Consider the following 21,058-nt stretch of genomic DNA (forward strand, 5'->3'; position numbering starts at 1 on the left):
TGAGCCCCTTCTTCCCACACCATCTACTCATTTCCCCCCAAATCCTTCTCCCTTGATGTATATCAATGGTTAAACCCCTCACTAACGTGAGAGGGGGTTTAGAATCTATTAAAGACAGGAGGTGAGTATTAAGCATTACAATATTTACTTCTGAACCACAGCAGCAAAGAAAAAACTTTTACAAACAAAAAAAAGTTTAAATAACAGAACTAAATACAGTTCACAGTCAATGTAAGGGGAGCTCCCCAATCCGACATGGATGACAGGTCATGCCCTGCAGGTGACGAATGGGCTGGGACCCTCCTCTATATATGTCCTTTACTTTAATCCCAACTCCTCTTTCTGCAGCTGTCTTGCACCAGATGTCCACTGCAACGATCCAACTGTGAAGCACAGAGAAAAGGATCCAGAGAAACTGGAAGGATCTCAACCTCTCCGCAACCGGAAACTACGACAAACTCCTCTGGATAGGACCTCTTACCCGAAAGCTGAAACAATATGAAACAGAACAGGGTGGGTGGGTCGAATAAAAAAACTGAAAAAAGGGTGGGTGGGTGGGATAATACTTGCCTCCTATCTTTAATAGAATCTATCCCCCCTCTCATGTTAGTGAGGGGGATTCACCATTCTATGGCATGACAGGAGGTTTCATATTATGCAAGTTTAAAGCCCTTGCATCACATTAACCCCAACATGATCAATACACTTGTGATAAACTAAAATAATTCTAATGATAATTCCCTTGACCAATCAGCTGCTTTGATCATTTCTTCCCCCCAGGAGAGCGTCCTAAATATCATACCACCTTTAACTGAAGAAACAATAGGAGTAATCAACTCCCTCTATCTGCATAACTTACTTAATATATCTGGTCAAAAAGGGTGAGGGAAGGACCCTGCAATAGTGTTCCCACAGGAATAGCAGCTGAGAGGTATCAGGAGGCTAAGAGCCTCTGTATTCCAACCTAAACCTAAAAACGTAATAACTCGTACATTAAAATGTTCTGGAAAAACCTGGATAACAGATGGAGGAAACCATATGCTTACCCCTTCTGGCAATAAATAACGTAACCCCCCCCCCCGGGGAGAACACATTAAAGTGTCCTTATCTAATGGTCTGATACCGGAAAAAACATCTTAACAGGAAAGAAAAAAACACATGGATAACTTGGAAAAACAGTTGTAGCACAGATAATTCTTCATTAGAAAGACAAAAACCACCAAGCACTGCCTATCCACTGTTTTCACCCTTAATGACACCATGTCTCATTGAGATAGTGGCAGTTAAATGCATTCATCGACATGTAATGTTACCCTTTCTAAACAACTCCACCAGAAACTACCTATCTCTACTATAAGGGAGAAACGGAAGTGAAAAAATGGATCCACACATCTACTACCCCAGCGGTTGCAAGCTGAAAGGAACCTTGACTTATTAAAGGCTGCCCCAAAGTCCTTGATGACACGGATAGAGCCCTGCAAAAACCCTCGGAAGCCCCAGGAAGAGATGAAAAATATTCTAATAAATAAGAGAGAGGAATCTCTGAAGGAACCGCTCATAAGAGAAAAAACCTTCGGGACAGAGATAAGCCACGGATGGAGAGGGACGATACTAGTAATATCCACTGTAAATTCCTATAGGGTTGGGAACCATCCCATGAGAAGACCAACACTAGCTTTGTCATCTGCTTGCGCAGCTGAACCCGAAACTCTTGCTATCATGGCAAAGGAGGAACAACACACCAAAAGGAAGTTACCAATCCCGGAGGAAACAGTATGAAGGCAGTGCACTGGGATCCACATTCTAACTGTAGAGTCGGGGAACTTAGCATATAAGGCACAAGGGAAAGAGACCATTAAATCGGAACCCAAAAGAACAAGATCTTGGCAAAGAGAGAGTCCTGTCTAACATTATGTTGCTCCTGTCTTGGAGATGTCTGGCATTGATCCTAGAGAAAGGCTCTTGACTGCAAGAGAGTTTGCTAACAACTCCAGAAGGCTGACATACAGTTTCTTCACTAAAGCAGACCACCTCTGCCTGTGAAAACCTCATATTCTAGCAGCGTCAGCCCAATCTGCTGGTATCTGACACCGGAAAGACATCCAGAGAGGGAACAGAAAAAGAGCTGTGCAATTCCAGGCATTCATGAGGCTGAGCCACTGAAGGAGCTCCAATGTGTCCCCGAGAAACAGAAACCTAACTGTGAGAAAGACAGATTCTCACAAAGATGTTTGGAACGATGACATGGATGGAATTGACCATCTGCCCATCCAGGTTAGCTAACTGAGGGAAAAACCTCCCTTTCAAGGGGAGAAGATGGATTACTTCATTACGAAGGAGAGTCTGTCATCCGTAAGGATAAAGATGCAGAGCTTTAATCTCTTGTATTTATAACAAAAACAACCCCATGATTGTAGAAGGGACACCGCTAACTATCGTCAAAGAAAAATATTATCCGTAAACCCCTTGGAACTGAGGTGAGTTATCACCAGCTTCATTAACTTGGTGAAGCACCAGTGGGGAAAGGCCAAACTGAAAGGGAGGGACATTGTTAAGTGTGAGCCCATCAGTGGAACTGAAGAGGAAACTCCTGATGAGGAGGAAAAAACAGGAACCACCTGGCACTCATCCTTGAGGTCTAACTTGATCATACAATCCGCCGGGAGAAGGGAGCCAATGAATATAATAAACCCTTCCATTTTGAAGATGTAACAAATAGATGTTAGAACTTGCAAGTTAATTATTGGGCAAAACCCCTCCCCCACAACCCCATGTAGCGGGATTAGAGTTATCGCATTCACAGTTGAGAAACCGTGAGGGACGTTGGTACCACCATCCCTTCAAATAATGAGGTCACTGACCCCTCCACACTATCAAATTCTGCTTGCCTTACTGAACACAGGGGGAGGAGGCAAGGGAAAAACAGACAAAGAGGGGAAATACTCAAACTGAACCCTCTTTAACTTACTGCCACCACAGGGGATTTGAAGTGAACGTCCCCCAAGAAAAAACCTGCCAGCACATGAGGCATTACAGGAGATACCCTAGGTCTAGCAGGACCCCTGTTGGTACGACCTCTCCAAAGGAACCAAAAATTGTGTTCAAGCCCCTCAAGCAGGGGAGTAATTGTGCATACCTCTTGATGCGCCTTGTCGAGGATGGGTAGAGCCCTGGGAAAAAACAGCCAAAGGAGCAGACTCTATTCCCCTGAGGGGCAAAGATCTTAATGAAAGCAACCTTGTCTAATGACCCAATGGGATGAAGTCACATGGGAAAGGACTTATGCCATTCTGAAGAAATGAAGGCGTTTAGTGATGCCGAGCAGGCAAATCGATCCTAGAGTCCAGCCTCGCAGGACTCGCACATCAACAGGCAAAGCCAGTACCAAAGTCTGGGTGACCTGACACAACACATTCCATAACTTGCCTTGACAACTCCTCGAGGCTTTATCTACCGCCTTTTCTGGGGCCTGTCCCCTTTATTTGGGACCAAAAGGATACCATGAAGTGGTTGATTCCTGGAAGAGGGCCATCTTTGTAAAGAACAAATGAGGAAGAATGTTACCCCCCTTCTTTGTGGAGGAAAATGGGAAATCTAAGTTTATCTTGCTCCTTTCCGGAGGCAAAACACAGACCACTGGGTTATCAATAGAAGAAACAGGAACCGCGGGAAACAGCTATCAGATCCAAGAAGGGACAGACAGGGAGTGTCGGTATTACTCCGACTCGCTTCTCTGACTCCTTACCATGGGAGGGAGTGGGAGTTGGGGGAAATGATGAGGGACGGACTGAATTGTCCTGTAACATGATTGGATATGCTAATGTACCTAAAGGGAGCTTGATCTGGAAAGGAGAAAACACCTAAATGGAAGGTCTCTTTTATGGGCCCCTAAGGCTGAGACTAGTGAGGAAAATAAGGATTGACCAAACAGTGTCCAATGAAGACTGACTGCGGCACCAATGGCTGGATCCTAACTTTCACTTTTATTAGAAGGAAAAAATTCTATTATTTGCACTTAATATAACCACAAACCTTGCAGGTAAGGGTTAATGTTCCTCAAACACGGCTCATATTCTCGCAGTAACAGAGGAAACATAGGAAAAAACATACTGCGCAAGCGCACATCCAAGCTGCTCACCCTAGAAGGGTGTGGCACTCAACAGCACACAAGGGTTTAACCTCGCACTATAATTCAGGCAAAGCCTGAAGCCGAGCAGGCTGTGGTGTGCCTATAGCAAGGCAAACCAGTTGTGCCAATATTTTCCAGAAAAAATGCCATAATGTTATAAATACATTTATTATCTTCTTAAAATGCGCTTAATACCCATACGATTTGAGTTTATAAGCGCGGCAACGGTATTCGCACCCCTGTTGTTCTTTGTGGTCTTGCTTCCAAGACCGAATATTTCCCTTAGAACCCCCCCACCCCAAGTTTTGCGAAACCCGAATCAAAGCTTCTGAAAGGCTTGCACCTGGGGCAGGGGTGGGTGATATACCTGAATCATAAACATATTAATACATTAAAATAAAATAAAATAAAATACATTAATAAATACTAAAATCCATTAAAATATCTAAATATGTAAATATGCTCCCTCAATGTGTGTCAGGCCTGCGCACATTGGGCACGGAGGGGGCTGCTCGCCGGCGCTGATACCAGCAATGGCACATTTAAAATATCAAAGGCCCACACACAACGGGTCTGAAGCGAAAGCTTAGGACAGACCCACGTGTGTTGGGCATGGAGTGGGCGGGCAGCACGGCTCCGCAATCATACAATGCTGGAAAGCACACTAAATCCCACATGCGTCAGGCCTGAAGCCAAAAAGCTTCGGCCCAGCCTGTGCGCGTAGGTAAACAGAACAGAGGAAACAACTCTGTCGAAAGCAGAGCTGTTCAATAAAGGAAACAAAACTTCCCACAATGAAGTGGCGGTCGCACGCAACCTTAAGACTCATAAATAACTATAAGAAAGAACTTTTAAAAATGAAAACAGTAACACGTTACTACCAAATGAAACACTATTCTACACCATATAATAATGTACAATATAATATATACAAAGTATTATACCAACAACTGACTAGCTTGCAAAGCACAACTATAAGGAGTGACTTAGCTGTGGTGTCAGCAGCAAAGAAAGAGGAGTTGGGATTAAAGTAAAGGACATATATAAAGGAAGGTCCCTGCCCATTGGTCACCTGCTGAGTATGACCTGTCTTCCATGTTGGATTGGGGGGCTCCCCTTACATTGACTGTGAACTGTATTTAGTTCTGTTATTCAAACTTTTTTTTATAAAAGTTTTTTCTTTGCTGCTGTGGTTCAGAAGTAAAGATTGTAATGCATAATATTGTGGGATGTTTTTACCCATGCATCCAAGCCCTACAATAAAACTGTGCATTACTGGCATGGAAAACATCATGATGGCCAGAACTCCCCAGAGAGTGCACAGGGAAAACATGAAGAATAGGCTGCCACCCATTTTTGCCTATGTTGTGGGCACAGAAGGGCACTGCCTAAAACCACCATTGGGCTACACACAGTAGCCTGAAACCATTGGGAATGGCAATGCTGATTGCCAAAAGCAACCCAGAACTGTGGGGAATTCATTTTCTTAATCCCAAAAATGGTTGCATTACCAGTACTCACCACTATCAGAAAGCCGGCGGTTTAAAACCACCAGACTTTTGTGCAAAACTGCACAAATGAAACAAAACCAGACCAAGGAAAGACTTGCTAAGAGGTGGAAGAATGTAAAACCATATTCTGAAATGACTTTAAGGAAGTAATTATTTAATGTATATGTAAAAATTGTAAGTGATTTAAACTGGGAACAAAAAGTGACATTTAGCTGAAACCTGGCTTAGTGAAACTGGATTCTGCCTGACAACTACCCCCGACAGGAGAAACCTGTTCAGCCACTCTTCCCAGGCCTAGCTGCATCCTGCTGCCCCTTGCCAAAAGGAGTTGTCACCTCTCTGATTAGATTAGGGGTGGAGTAGCTGGGGACTACAGGGTGTTGAACAAAGGCCTGTCCTGGACTCAGGCAAATGTTATATTGGGGGCGTTGTAAAAGTGGCTTCCTCTTAGGGGAAACTGGGAGGGGCAGTGCCTCTGCTAGCAGCTGAGCTTGGGGGAAGTGGATAAACCAGTTATTCCACCCTGTGATGTGGGAAGCCACACCCCTTTTTGACCAGGGCATAATTGAAAAAAGATAGATAACTCATAGAGCGGACTTGTCAGAATTATATAAGTAATATCATTATTTTGGTGATTTTTCTGTGAACATTTTGAGAGGCGTTAGGACCCTGTGGTGTATTCTGGGGGGTTGCTAGCGGAAAATAGGGTCTTACTCCAAATGTCTGCATGTTAAAAATCTGACACTTCATCAATTAATGTCCATACTCCTTGCGCACATGTGTGTAATTTTGGGTAAATGTCCGATATTGCAAAACCAGTTAAAAAGCGAAAAATGTTGTCAATTTTGAATGCAAGCCCCCAGGAAGATCAGAGGCGGACAAGCATGGACCATAAGGAATATATAATGTGCACATGTAATTTCAACAAATTGTATATCTGGGAAAGATGTATTTGAATCAAATATAGATTTGTGGGCAAACTGACCAGGGGAGGATCCTCTGACCCATAAACAGACCTCATCATGGTGACAATCCATTTCCTTCCTCCAATCATGGGAGAGGGGAGAATTGGGCCAATGACAAGTAGAGAGGGGCAGGCTTAGCTAGGCCCAGACACACACCCATTTTCAAAACACATAAAAAGAGACTGCTGGGACAGGTAGAGACATTCAATTCCATTTGCTGCAGAGCATGCTGACCGACGACTTCACATCCAGAGATCCAGACTTCAAATCCATCAATCTCCAAAGACCAGAACTTTACTTCAGAACTTAAAGCAAGGGCCTAAACCCACAAACTGAGAACTCTTCTCAGCAGGCCTCAGCAACCTTAAAATCATTTGCGAACTATTCCACAGCCGGGCGAGCTGTTTGAATTCTTTTGCCAAGAACAATTGCCAGAGACCAGACCAGAGATCCAGAGTGACCCAGACCGCTGTGAGCAGAACCAGAGAGCTGACCCAGATCACTGTGAAGTGCTGAGACCAGAACCGGAGTCCAGTCCAAAACCTGACCAGATCCGTGGCGAGGCCTATTTCGAATTTATATTGTGAGTACCTAGCAGAACTGTGCAGAACCAATCTCTTAGTTAAAATAATCTAATCCAAACTATTTTAACCTAAGTAGAACTGCCTCCTAGAAATCGTGTCATCTGTCATTTGTAAAGCTGCACAACTGTCACCTGTCAATTCTGAAGCTGCAAGCTGTCACCTGTCATTTTGAGTTTTACTTTAAATCCGATAATCTACCTTTATTTAATTGTCCGTATCTCTGGAACCGTTTGGGCTAGAAATGAAATTTAACTTTCATCTGAAAACTTAGAATCTAAACTTTACAATGAACCTAATACCAACTACTCCTTATACTTTTTCCGCAATTTGCGATTTGGCCTGATTTCTTTACCTGTAAAAAGATAGCAGCTTTTTGCTTTCCTTTGCTAAACATTTGTTTGCCTCTTAATAACCATCCCTGAATCATTGCTAAAGTGAGCCTGAGCTCATCCCAAGTATCTCTCACTCACCCTGAACCTCCTAAAGGGAATTAAAAGCATTTTCAGCATATTTCTCACTTCACTGCCACCACATTCAAAGCACTTGGGCCTATGTTTCAAACTCCTACCTGTTTGGGGGGGACCAAATTTCGCATTGTATTTGATTGCATTCCTGAGAACTGTGTGCTCCTCTTTCCATCTCCTTCCATTTCTTACATTGCATAGGGGAGGAGGGTGAATTGCCAGAGAAAAAGTGATTATCTTATCTTTTGATAAAATCATATCAAGTATTTCTGTACTGCATTTTATTTCTCATTGCTTTTCCCTTGAAATCATAAAAGTATTTTTGCTACTTTATCCATCCTATACTAACTCCTCATTGATTGTAAAGAAGTGTGCTAGTGCCAGATTACCCATTGTTGATCAAAATCATATGTCTAAGTGTACTATCAGATATTAATTTATTATAAAGTGTGATATATATATTGTTTAAATTCTCAAATAAACCTTTTAATTTGCAAAACAAACCTACTTCTTGGCTCAGTGGGGTCAGGGGGATTCTAAGAGGGGGGTGTTATACAAGGGTTGTCATCCAGAGTACTGAACCGAAGATAAAAATACATCAATAAGGGTTTTCCTCAGCATCCCAGAATAGGCATCGACTTAGCTGTAGTGTTGAATTGAATCCTCTTACAATATGAAGCCTTCTACCATGCCATAGAGTCCTGTTCTTCTAAACCTCTCGATCCTGATTGGTCCTTGCACCCTCTGCCAGGGTGATCTGTCCAAGCTACCTTCACAGAAATGCCTAAGGGTAGGGGCCACCCACCCTTTACCCCTCATTCTGCTCTGGGTGCCGCACTGGGCCCTCTCCGCTGTCCATTGTCGGTCTTCTGGGGAGCAGCCCCAGTTCCCGCAGCACTATGGTTTGCTGATGGAAATTGCACCCTGTTTCTTTCCACTGTGCTCTTGTGAAGAAACTTCCTTCCCTGCCCTTTCTTTACCATCAAAAGCTGCTGTGCTCCCCCACTCCACCCCCCTTTTCTTATTCACTTATATCGACACCTCGCCCAAAACCCTCTCCCCTCTGTTTGCCTACCTCACCCCCATGACTACCCGCTGGATGTAGCATATTAATTTGACCACTAGGAAAATTGCTAACCTGACCCAAATTTGGACCCTGCCCCCTGGACGCCCTCCTTGGAATGTCCCCTCTGCTTCTTCCAAACCCCCATAACCACCTTATCCCTCCTTGTTTCCCTGCATGCCGCTGGGTTACATGCAATCACCTCTGCGAGGGCCCCGTCCAAGGCCTCCCTGTGTTTTGGTCTACCTTGCCTTTCACCCCTCCTCCTTCGGAACTTCTAGCACCGCTTCAGATAATTGGACCTTGCTTGCCCTGCTAATCAAGCACAGGGCGTCCCTGAGCACCTGTGCATCCACTTGCTCCATGGATATAGTGGGCTCACATTACAGGAACTTCAAAAACAAAACCCCCTTTCCTGGGAACAGTAAACAAACAAGGGGGGATATCTTAACTGGATATAAGATCAATTATTAGGAAATAAGTGTATATTTAACACACACAAAAAGCAATAGTAGTTAATAAATGGACTTAACATACCCTGACTAACTATAAAATAATGATCTGAAATAACTCCCCCACAAAACCCCACAGCCTACCATAACAACCTGGAAAAACGACATAGGAAGAAAGGGAGTACAGCACACTGCTGGATGGAAGGACACATCACATCCCCAACACCAGAAAAACCAGGGAAATGCCCACCAGACCAATACATTAACTGACCAGTAAAATCTGCTCCTGGGGGAAGAGGGTGATTAGAGGCCATGCTCAATGGGCCGAGACCTAAATGAAAAGCAGGAAGCGAAGCCTGAGGCATGCAATGCCCCTGAATGAAGGGCAGGGCCAACTGCCATTACAACACCAGCACAAACTGAGCACAGAAGGACACAGCCGGTTGGGGCATCAGACACAGTAAGAAAAATAACGGCAGACAAACTGCACCCCTGCAGATAAGAGGACGAACAATTAGAACTAATAACTCAACTTTCCCACATTCACCTTCTCGTAGAAACTTGAACAAACTAAAATGAGAATCCAATATGGGAGAGAAAAACAGACCTTACGCCTTGCTCACAGGGACTCACCACCAGACACAATCCAAACCAAAACCCTGCACACCTATCCCCACAAAACCAGCGAATGCCACTGCAACTATTTTAGGATGCACTTCACTCCCAGAAGGACCCGCAAAGGATCAGCAAGTTATTAAAGTCTTAGCAACCAACGCTTCTTCCTCAAAACTTCCCTGGTTCTTCTTATAGTGTGGCAGCACTCTGGCACAGGAAACTGCTCACTGTCTCGTCATGCAGCACCCTAATCCCCCTGGGGGGGATTGCAATCAGCATGCCTCCAGGCCCCCTTTGAGACACACATACGGATTAGTGCTATACTGCACTTCCCCATAGAGCTCATAGTAATTGGTAACAGCTGATCATGTTAAAAGCTACCAACTAATGTTCCTAAGTCTGCACCAACGATGCTGCTTGGTGAACCAATATCCAGAAGCCCTTATCTGACAAAATAGCCCTACTGTAATCTAAAACTGAGTCTAAAAAGATCAGCCAAAACTTAAGCCCTAACCTGGGTAAACCCCAGGAACCTCAACCTCCACCTTGTCACCCTTTTCACTTCTCCCGGGTCTCATCACCAGACTAAAACCCTCAAAGTGCCATTGAGACACCTGGCAAGCATCTATCATTAAGGATGGAGCAAAAGACCTAGTGCTGTTCAATGACACCCTGATTAACTCCTCCTTCAAATCGAGCTCGGTCACCAACAACCTAAAAGAGGAATGTGTTATGCCTCTCCTCAAAAAACCAAACCTAGATCCTAACATACCGACCAATTACAGACCCATAACAACAGTTACGTTCCTCCTAAAAATACTAGATAGAGCGGCCTATCTACAAATTCAAAAACATCTCGAGGACAACAAACATTTTGGCCTGCGCCAATCGGGATTCATACCCAGGCATGGTACTGAAACCGCTCTATTGGACCTATAAATCCAAATGGATGAAGCCAAAGATAAAGAAAAGCTGGCCATCCTCCTCCTGTTGGACCTCTCAGAAGCATTCAATCTTGTTGACAATCAGATCCTAACCAAACATCTAACTGCAGCAGCTGCATTCTCCCAGAATTCTGCTCGCTGGATCCAATCCTTTCTATCAAACAGAACTGCAAGGGTCTTCGCACCCACAGTTTCTGCGGATCCAGTCCCCATTTACTGCAGAGTTCCACAGGGTTCCTGCGTCTCACCTACGGTTTACAACATTTTCACAAAGCTCCTCTTTGATCGTCTTGACAACATGGGTGTCACCTACACGAATTAGGCAGACGACACCCAGGTCCTCATCATGCTCACTGGGTGCTGTGATAAAGATGCCAAATTGCTCAATGAAATTTACCTGAAAATTCAGGTGTGGGTGGCAGCCCACAGCCTCTGTCTTAACGATGATAAAATAGAGCTTCTGATCATTGGATCTCAAGCTCGTCCTAACCGTCTGGACGCATGTTACAAGACCTTCAATATTGATGTGAACATCATCAATGTGTCCAACGAGGTCAAAACAGGTGTCTACTTGGATTCCACTCTCTCCCTCAAAAAACAAGTCAACGCTATAGCCTCAACTACAGCATATACCAACAAGCTGATCAATGCCTGTAAACCCTTTTTGTCTACCAGTAGCTGGCTCACATTAGCCAGGGCTCTGATTTTATCTAAACTGGACTACTGCAACACACTATTTCAAGGCTCTAGAGAGCACAATCTGAATAGACTACAAGTTCTCCCGAACAATGCCCTCCGCTCCAAATATCCCACAATCTAACCCCATCTCTGCCATCAGACGAGACACACATTGGCTCCCAGTGCAAGATAGAATCTCATTGCGCACATTAGTTATCACACACAAATGCCTATCTAACTCAGCCCCTAAATATCTGGCTGGCAAATTCTCCAGGAACATATCCTCCAGACCCACCAGATCCTACTATTCTCACTGTCTCAATATCCCAAATTTCACGCTTAAAACTGCAGGTGGATCCAGCTTCCCTGTGCTAGCAGCTAAGTGTTGGAATTCTCTCCCCCCAGACATGAGGGCGGAACCATCTTTTTGGACTTTCAGATCTAAAGTAAAAGACTGGCTCATCGTCAAGCAACACTAATCTCATTCCCACACCCTTAACAACATCTACTTGCTTCTCTAACACAGTCGCATCTCTTCGACCTCACATGTATCCCTGTTGCCTATCTCATACCATTGATCCAAGGACAACTGTAAACTGATCTTCCTTTGTTACCTTAGCACTTCTGCATTAGGTCCCCTGCATGTCGATGCTGGCTTATTGATCAATCTGTAACCTACATGAACAAGCTTCGGGTCTGCTGTCTCATTTATGTATGTGTCTGTAACAACCTCCCATGTTCAAGCGCCCAGATACCTCAGGGTTCGGTGCGCTCACCAAATAATAAACTAAACTAAACTAAACTAAATGTGACCCTCTCCTACTGCCAGCCGGCAGCCAGCTGCCGTTCTACCTGGTGGCTGCAACAAACGTGTTTGCACTTCAATTCTGACTCTCCACGATCTCAGGGTTCAGATAAATGTTTAATAACACTCTGAGATTGTATGCCGCCTAATCTGTATGCATGCATGTGTGAACAGTAGGATTTGGCTGCCAAACATTGTGCCTGTCTATACCTGGTGCAAACCATGATATTTCACCCAGAAGGAAAATATTTTTGACCCAAACTGTTCATTAACATCATCCTCAGGACCCAACCATCTCAAGATTTAGGAGGTCATTACGACCTTGGCGTTAAGGGGTTAACGGCGCCGGTAAAGGTGCCGGAGCCATCAACCCCTTACCGCCCCATTACGAGTCTGCTCGTGGGAACCCGCTAAGGATGCCTGGTAAAACCAGGCGTCCTTAGCGGGTCCCGCGAGCAGACCAGGATGCTAACAACGGGCCTGTTATTAACGGGCCCGTTGTTAGCATGCTCCCCATTCCCATTGAGCCCTATGGCGGCTCAAATGGGAATGGGGATGGGTTCCTTGAATGAGAAATTACCGGGCCCTCCAAGGTCAGAATGGCCTGGTAATTCCTCATTCAAGGAACCCGGACCCAGTACCCGGTATGCCGCTATTAGCCATGCCGCTAATAGCGGCATGGCTAACTTTATACTTGGAATGTCCCCCATAATCCTGATAACTGGAGAGGGCTTGACTACTGGCTTGCTAATGGAATCTCATGTCTGGCCTAGGTCTCTTGCTTTCAATGTTGCTTACAGCATACTGCTTCTCTAGATCAATGGTTGGATCCTTGGTTTCAAGGTTTTCACTGTCTTCTCCCAAATTATTGTACTTATTATTCTAATTTCTGAACTAGGCACAAATCGCAAATGCAGTTTCTTGCAAGAACATCTGTTACCTGCTAGAACCCAGTTGTCCGGTCCCACATTCTGTTCCTTGGTTTGGAGAAGTACACTTCCAATTCCTCTCTTCTGCTAGGATGTTCCATCCTCCAATGGAGGACATCAGCAGGAAAGGTGAGTCGGCAGGGCTGAGCATAAAGATGCATTCCAGTTGAGAAGGGCGGTGTAGTGCATCATTCCCAAATGATACTGTTGGTTATCCACATCACATCCTCACCCTGCTCATCAGCAATACAGAGCATACTATTGAGGCTCTGCATAAACCTTTCCTTATACTCGTTGACTGCAGCCAACATAGGGAGATCCTGAGGTGAGCAATTATGCAAACATTTTAGAGAAACTCCTAAATCTTTCATCTTTAAAATTGTGGACCAACTTGATGGATTATGGTAGCCCATGTGTCACCGATGACAGTGTTTGAAGCTTCAAAACCAATCTTGGGTTATCAAAAATACTCATCTGCCATGACCATCAGGTGATTGCCTTTTGATTTGGTAGTGTACCAAAATCCATGCTTACATTGTGCTACAACATGGTTTCCTGTGGTGTTATGTCTGCTTCATGACCTGGTGGCCTGGAACAAAAGCAGCCTCAACCGCAAGATCCTCCAGTCCTTGGAAAGAATGTATGTCCTATAGCCTCATCTTTATTTTGTACACGCTAGACTCATCACTCAGTTGATCAGGTATTCTGGGTCACATTGCAAGAGGCCTTCAGAGACGGATTTTAATCATAGATGGCTGATGTTGAGCTGAATTTATGCTGCATAGAGTTGCTGTGACAGTGAGGTCAAACATTTTAAATTGCAACTCTAGCAAGAGGTCCCTGAATTTGTGTATTTTTTCCTCTGTGTTTGACCTGACTTTTCCGTGATGAGTGCAACACTTTATGAAATGATTACCAATGTTGACCGAAGGGTGGTGTGGAACTTTAAAACATAGGACGGACAATCTGCTCCACACGCAGTGAGAGACTGTAAGTAAGCAAAATGTGTGTTGGGTGTAATGGTCAGGAAGTATCTCATATAGTGTTCCTGAGTTCTTAAGGGGAATTAGAGGGGCAGTGGGTGCGATACCTGTAGAGGCAATGCACATGCCCCATGCATAAAATATATTTAGAAGGATTTTTGATAAAATCTGGTATACATTGATAATAGAGAACACAATTACAGAGAATGCTATAACTGAGAAACGAACATAGAGAAAAAGAATCAAACATTTTTTAAAATAGATATGGGGTGCGGTAAGGGGGTACAATGCGTGGGAATGTGGTTGCGGTTAGTTTAAGCACATAGAGAAAGGGGAGGTGTGGGGAGGAACCCCCCTAAAAATAATAAAAAAAAATGTGATCTTTTTTCACTGTTATTGTAATTGCTGACAAAGCATTCTCTGTCATGTATTCTCTGTAATCACATAGAACTGACAATCTTACTATCGGCACCCACAAGAGAAATGGGCTGGTAGTTTTTCGGATTATCCCTTTCTGTTTTTAAAAATAAACACTATGTGGGCATCATTCCAGGAGTCTGGTAGAAGACGATTGGACATGATTTTACTAAACAGCTTAAATAAAAAAGAATCCCATAATGAAGGGTTGGATTTAAATGTACAGTTGTATAGGCCATCAGGGCCAGGAGTCCTCGAAGAATTACACTTCAATATCATGTCAAGAATGTATCCAAGTCAGACACCAATCAACAGTCAGTTTACATTGCATGATATCAAAATCTACTCCATGATATAGAGTAGAAAAGTGCTCAATCTGACCAGTTTCATCAATCGTAATAGTTTGAGAAGCAAGATGAGTGCCCACGTCCTTTAATAAAGACCCAAATAAATGGGAATTGCTAGATGAAATAACACTCAACATGCTCTCTGAATCTTTCTGAAATATGTCTGGCTTGTGACTACATAGACAGTTTTTAAAGGACTGCTTTGGCTTACATGCCTTGACAAGGCAATCATCATTATTTGACTGGATGAGAGCCTTGAAAATATGACGTAGTTCTTTCTTCTTATGTTGTATCTGGCTATCATAAACATGAACATGTGCTTTTAATAACATTCCCTTCTTAGGGTCTAGGCTAACCACAAATGTACCTAACAGCTGTTGGATTATACCTGTAAAATTCAAGGAATAAACATGATCAGTATCACAATTTCCTTACAGTTTATCTATTTAAGCATTAAAGAAATTCCACAGCTTTGGGCGCCAAATTAGTGAGCTGTGTATTTCTCTAACTTAAACTAACAGTGGATCTTCAAGCCTATTTCGACCCTTAATCTTATATGCAAGTTTTAATAACATCAATTTATGATCAATGGAGTCAGAATCAACCATAAGTAGCAAACAAATATATAATCAATGTTAGATTTCCAAAGCAGATTCTGCCAAAGTAAAATTCAGTGGCCAATCTCCCTCGATGTTTCGGTTTAAAATGTGTAGGTCTGATAACACCAATACTTGACAGATTAAGAGCCAGCCACCCAAGTGGGCTAAATTAGTCCTCATATGCGGTGATTGTTCATACTACACTGTGTCCAGGCATTCACAATTGAAATCACCCACAATGATAAAATCTGCACCATATTCAGCCAACGAATATGCAATAATTTCTGAAATTTACTTCAAAAAGGCAGACAAAGAGGACTTACTAACATTAAAATATACATTAACCAGAATGCAAATATCAGGGACAAAATGACCCTCCCTTTGATGTTGAATCCTTACTACCAAAATGTCTGAAGACTTTGATTCGATTTTTTTGTGTAGAGAAGCCGAAATTATTACGTATTGCACACAGCAATCCTGCAGAGGGACAACCCCTAGACCCTTTAATGGGCAACGATACATATGTGGTAAAACCATCAATAATCGGCACAAAATCCAACCAGGTTTCTTGGAAACAGACAATTTGAGCTTCATCATCACCAAACGTGCCAAATGAGTCAAATAACAAATGTGAGAAGCTGTGGGTATTCCAACTAGCCAACGTTAGATTTTTATCCTCCCTTCACTGTTCTTTAAACCGTGACCCAATATTTTCGTGCAGAGACTTTGAATGTTGACCCAGTTATTCTGAATATTTGACATATCACCCGGCTTGTGCCCTACAAAAGAAACCATACGGCAGGATTGTCTGGCCAAAGGAACATTGATCCTCAGAAGCGACTTACCTGCAGAATTATTATAACCCACAATACACTGATCCAAAGTGACTCCATTCACATTCTTCTCACTACCTGCCCTACTAGGTTCTAATACTCTGTGGTGTGACAACCTACCACGTCCCTGGAAAGGCCCTGTAACCTCAAATACTCAAATACCCCATAGATAGTAACATATTTGCCTCCCCCAAGACCGTTATTTGCACCAAACTGGAACAAAAATACAACTGGGGGCCAGATCAATTCTATTTTCCTGTACATAATCTACTAATATAATGTCAGAGGAATCAATCATCCTAACTTTAGAGATCTACTTCAAGACAGCTAAAATGTGCTGGCCCTCATTACGACCCTGGCGGAAATCGAAAAACGATGGCGGAAATGCAATACCGCCATCGAATAGCGCTCGGTGCGATTATGACCCGTCACCGTAAAGTACGATGCCATTAGCGACACCGTAGTGAACGCCAACTCTAACTGCACCAAGTACGCGCACGCGCGCCATGCGAAACCGTAATTACCACCATGGCGCAACGGTACACGAATTCTGACCCTAGCGGACATTTACCTAACGCCATCAAGCATGGCGGAAAGTACCATTCCGCCATGGTGAGAAGTACGGCATCGCGAACCAACCGTAAAAGGCCCTACTGAGTGCCTGTACACCACTCCCTGGCCACATTGCACAACTCCTCGTAGGTGCAATGAAGTCACACAATGCAACCAGTGAAATGGACAAGTCACCCATGCATGCCAACGAACAAATGAATGTAGGGGCTCCAAGTGCCTTGTGAGTGGCCATCCATATTTGCCATGGCACCATTGCCGTACTGATGCAGCACAGGCATGTGAAGGTTCAAGTACAGCAACATGAACTGAAATATGAGACAAACAAAAACAGGCCCCCCATCGCTTGACACCAGTGTAAGGCAACATTCAAAGCAGTATCCTGAGTGAGACTGCACCAGCCCTGTACTCCTGCCAGTAAACAAACCAACCATCAGCATAAGCATGTACCACACAAGTTGGCAGAGTGACTGAGCAGCCAGGCTCATCTCAAGAGGGGCCAATGGGAGCTGCAGGGCACAGATGGCACGAATACAGAAGCTATTCCAATGGACATGACCTCAGTCTCCCTCCAAGAAACGCACGCAAACACAGGCACCTGTGACCAGCCATATTCTCATAATCACATCATTCCACCAATCCACCTGGCTGACCGGCATCTGTTACACAAAAGCTAATCCCCCGCCCCTGAGCATGACATCATTAAAACAGTCATAATGGCAGCCCCTATCCCTGACCTCACTGGGCTTCGTAGGCAAACGCGCCCAGTACAGTACCACGCAACTATACTCAGAAGCCGGAACCCAATGCAGATCTTCTCACAATACATCGCTCCACAAATAGGAATATGCTGCATTACTTGCAAAGAATAACGCTACACGGTCAATATCATAATCAAAATTTAATGCACAACAAAATCACCAAGCCCATACAGCTACTAGGTCATGAACTCCAAAATATATTTCATTATTGTGGGCTGCATCCGCAATAAATGACCAGCTTCTTCTTGTGTGACGCCCTGTTCCTTCATGGTACACAGGGGCTACATTCACGTTCAAAAAGGCAACATGGAAGCGCCTAGAACCGCAGGGCCGTCCCATTAGGTAGGCACTAGTCCAGCTGAAAGGTCGATATGTTGCTCCTAGCCACTAGTACTGCGTAAGGGCATGTGGCCCATTGGCGATCGTCCCATAAGATCGTAATGGTGCTCCACTGATTAACACGAAGCAGCAGGTGTCGGGAGTAAAAGCCATCTGCAGGAGTGGCATACAGATGGCAGCGGCAAAAGGGGAGGGGATACCTGTCACCCAAATGAAATGAAAAAGAATAGTATGGCCATCAGAACTTCATTTGAATTACTCACTTCAATGATCACACTAAATCCACAGCCATATGCATGCTAGCCCACTCAAAAGGATTATTCCCACCCAAAAATCACTTGCGAATCATAACTATATAAATCGAGGTGAAAACACTATTACAAACGAGTGTTTGTGTGCATGCGTCTGTTAAAACAGAATCCATTAGATGGGATTAGTAACGTGCATAGACACAAGTGTTTGAAGGCGCGTCGAGACAGGGAGGGTTCAACAAGGGCAGATAGACGATGGTCCCACTATGGGAGCCCTGCATCACATAGCGCAGGGGAAGTGGATAGATTCCAAAAAGCCATGTACATGGCAAACTCTCTATTAAATCATCTGTCCATGCATCCATACATCATTCCCTCATCCCGGTATGAAAACGCCTGATTATTTACTCACATAACATGTGAAATTTCCATTGAGTCTGTGCGTAATGCAGTCTGCAAAATCCACTGTGCTCCAGCCCGGAATTCCAGTGTTGTGAAGTAACATGTATTTGGGAACGTCCGGCCTTATCGTCCACTACGCTATTGCGCATCCCATACTATTCATATCAATCATTGCATTCTCGCCATGGCCCCTGTCCCAAGGACATTAAACAATAGAACTTTATATCTGCAGTCAGACCTGTGGGCGTCTCCTCGCCGCTAGCTGAAAACCGAAAGCGCTGTCCTTCAAATTCCTCATTTGCAACATCACGTCGAAAAGGCATCTGTGACCGCTTGAAATCACAAATCCATCCATGTAGTGCGGCAGTGTGTGAAAATGGCAACTGGCTTCACTCACAAATGGGACGCCCCGCCCGTCGGTGAACCGCGGTACAGTGCTGCATGAGGGTCCACCGTTAATCGAGTACTACATTCCACTGTCCCTTCACAAGTTTGTTCGCGACTGCACAGATAGTATGTGAAACAATGGGACCATAGCAGAATGAACATATGAACCAATATTTCACTGCCATCGGGATTAAATACATGATTGTAATAGCAAGATGCCATGCGTCGAATTGCAGCGTTGTGTGCGGGACGTGCTCGCCCAAAGGGGATTGCAGCTCGCACAGGTTGAATGAATCACCACAGGTGGAGGCTATACAGCCTGAAAACACATAAATTGCACACCCAACCCCCTCCCACAACCACACCCACTCCAAAATGCTACCGGCAGGACTAGCGATGTTTGCCCTGGGGGACCTGATAGCACTGCAAGTACTCCAACTTCAAGAAGAAGACGAACACCAACTACTACAACAACCGGCCGCACAGAGGAGACGCAGGAGGAGGAGGAGGGCAAGGCAGGGCCAGCAAGGCCCACCAGCACAGCCACTGCCACCACGCAGGCAGCCCGCAATCCCACGCCTCCGAGCACATCCGTTCAACCTCACTGATGAGCAGATCCACACCCTCTACCGTTTGGACCGGGACACCATAACCGCCATTGTGGACATGACACACGCTGACCTTGTCAGCATGATAGATAGCCCAACCGCCATCCCACCCCTACTGAAGGTGGTGTCTGTACTCCACTTCCTGGCCACAGGCACCTACCAGCACACAGTCGGACAGTTGCATGGCATTTCACAGCCACTGTGGTCACGGACACTATTGCAAGTGCTCGATGCCCTCCTGAAGCACGCAGATGACTACATCTCTCTACCACGCTCGGAGCAGGAAATTACGAACACAAAAGTGGGATTCCATGCACTTGCCGGCATACCGGGTTGCATTGGTGCCATCGACTGCACCCATGTGGAATTGGTTGTCCCACATGCCATGGAGGCCCAGTACCGCAACCGAAAACAATTTCATTCTCTTAATGTACAAATGGTGTGTGACTCCAACAGGATCATTACACATTGTTGTGCCCGATTTCCTGGATCAACCCATGATTCTATGGTCTTGAGGAACTCTACAATACCACGCTACATGGAGCGACACGCAGGGAACAGATCCTGGCTACTCGGTGAGTCTCATTTCATGCATGATAATGTGGGTTATGTGATGCGGCAATGACCTGGCAGGAAGGGGGGGGGATGCGTACGTAGCAATGTCATTCCACAAACATCCTTTATTGTCCACATACAGGTGATGCCGGGTATCCACTGAAGAGATGGCTCCTTACACCACTCCGGAACCCACAGAACCAGCATGAGGAGGACTACAACCATGCCCACTCACGTACCCGTGTAGTCATAGAACAGGCATTCGGCCTACTGAAGGGTCGTTTCCGCTGCCTCAGCAGGTCTGGCGGGGCACTCCTGTACCACCATGAGAAGGTTGCAAAGATGGTCATGGCATGTGTCATGCTACACAACATGTGCGTACGTAGAAATGTGCCTATGCCCCCTGACGCAGAACTGCAAGCACCTGAAGATGGTCATGATGAGGGTGGGGATGTGGCAGCACCTCAAGGAGTCCGCGAGGCACAGGAGGGCCGTGAAATTCGTCAGATTATCATAGATTCATGCTTCTAGCACTCACGCCTGGTGGCTGATACATGGACACGGGACTTGTGGCACTGTGTGTGTCTGGAACATGCACAATATGGACTGTACGCCTATAAAGGCCTCGTACACAAAGATCAGTGTCCACACATCTCATTGGATGATTGTGAAATGTTTATAGCATATGTGAAATTATGTTACACACCCCATCGACCCGCCACCCAAGTAAGCCCAACACACCCCCTCCACCCTCCTACCTCCCCCCCGAACACCAGTGTCCAAAGATGCTCATTGTCAGTGGGCAGACTCTATTGCAAGCCCCCTCTCCGGGTATCAGGGGCACCCCTGCCTGTGGAGCGCAGGTTC

This window comes from Ambystoma mexicanum, chromosome 7p (genome assembly GCF_040938575.1).
Source record: "Ambystoma mexicanum isolate Mex_15411 chromosome 7p, UKY_AmexF1_1, whole genome shotgun sequence".
In the NCBI taxonomy this organism is placed as follows: domain Eukaryota; kingdom Metazoa; phylum Chordata; class Amphibia; order Caudata; family Ambystomatidae; genus Ambystoma; species Ambystoma mexicanum.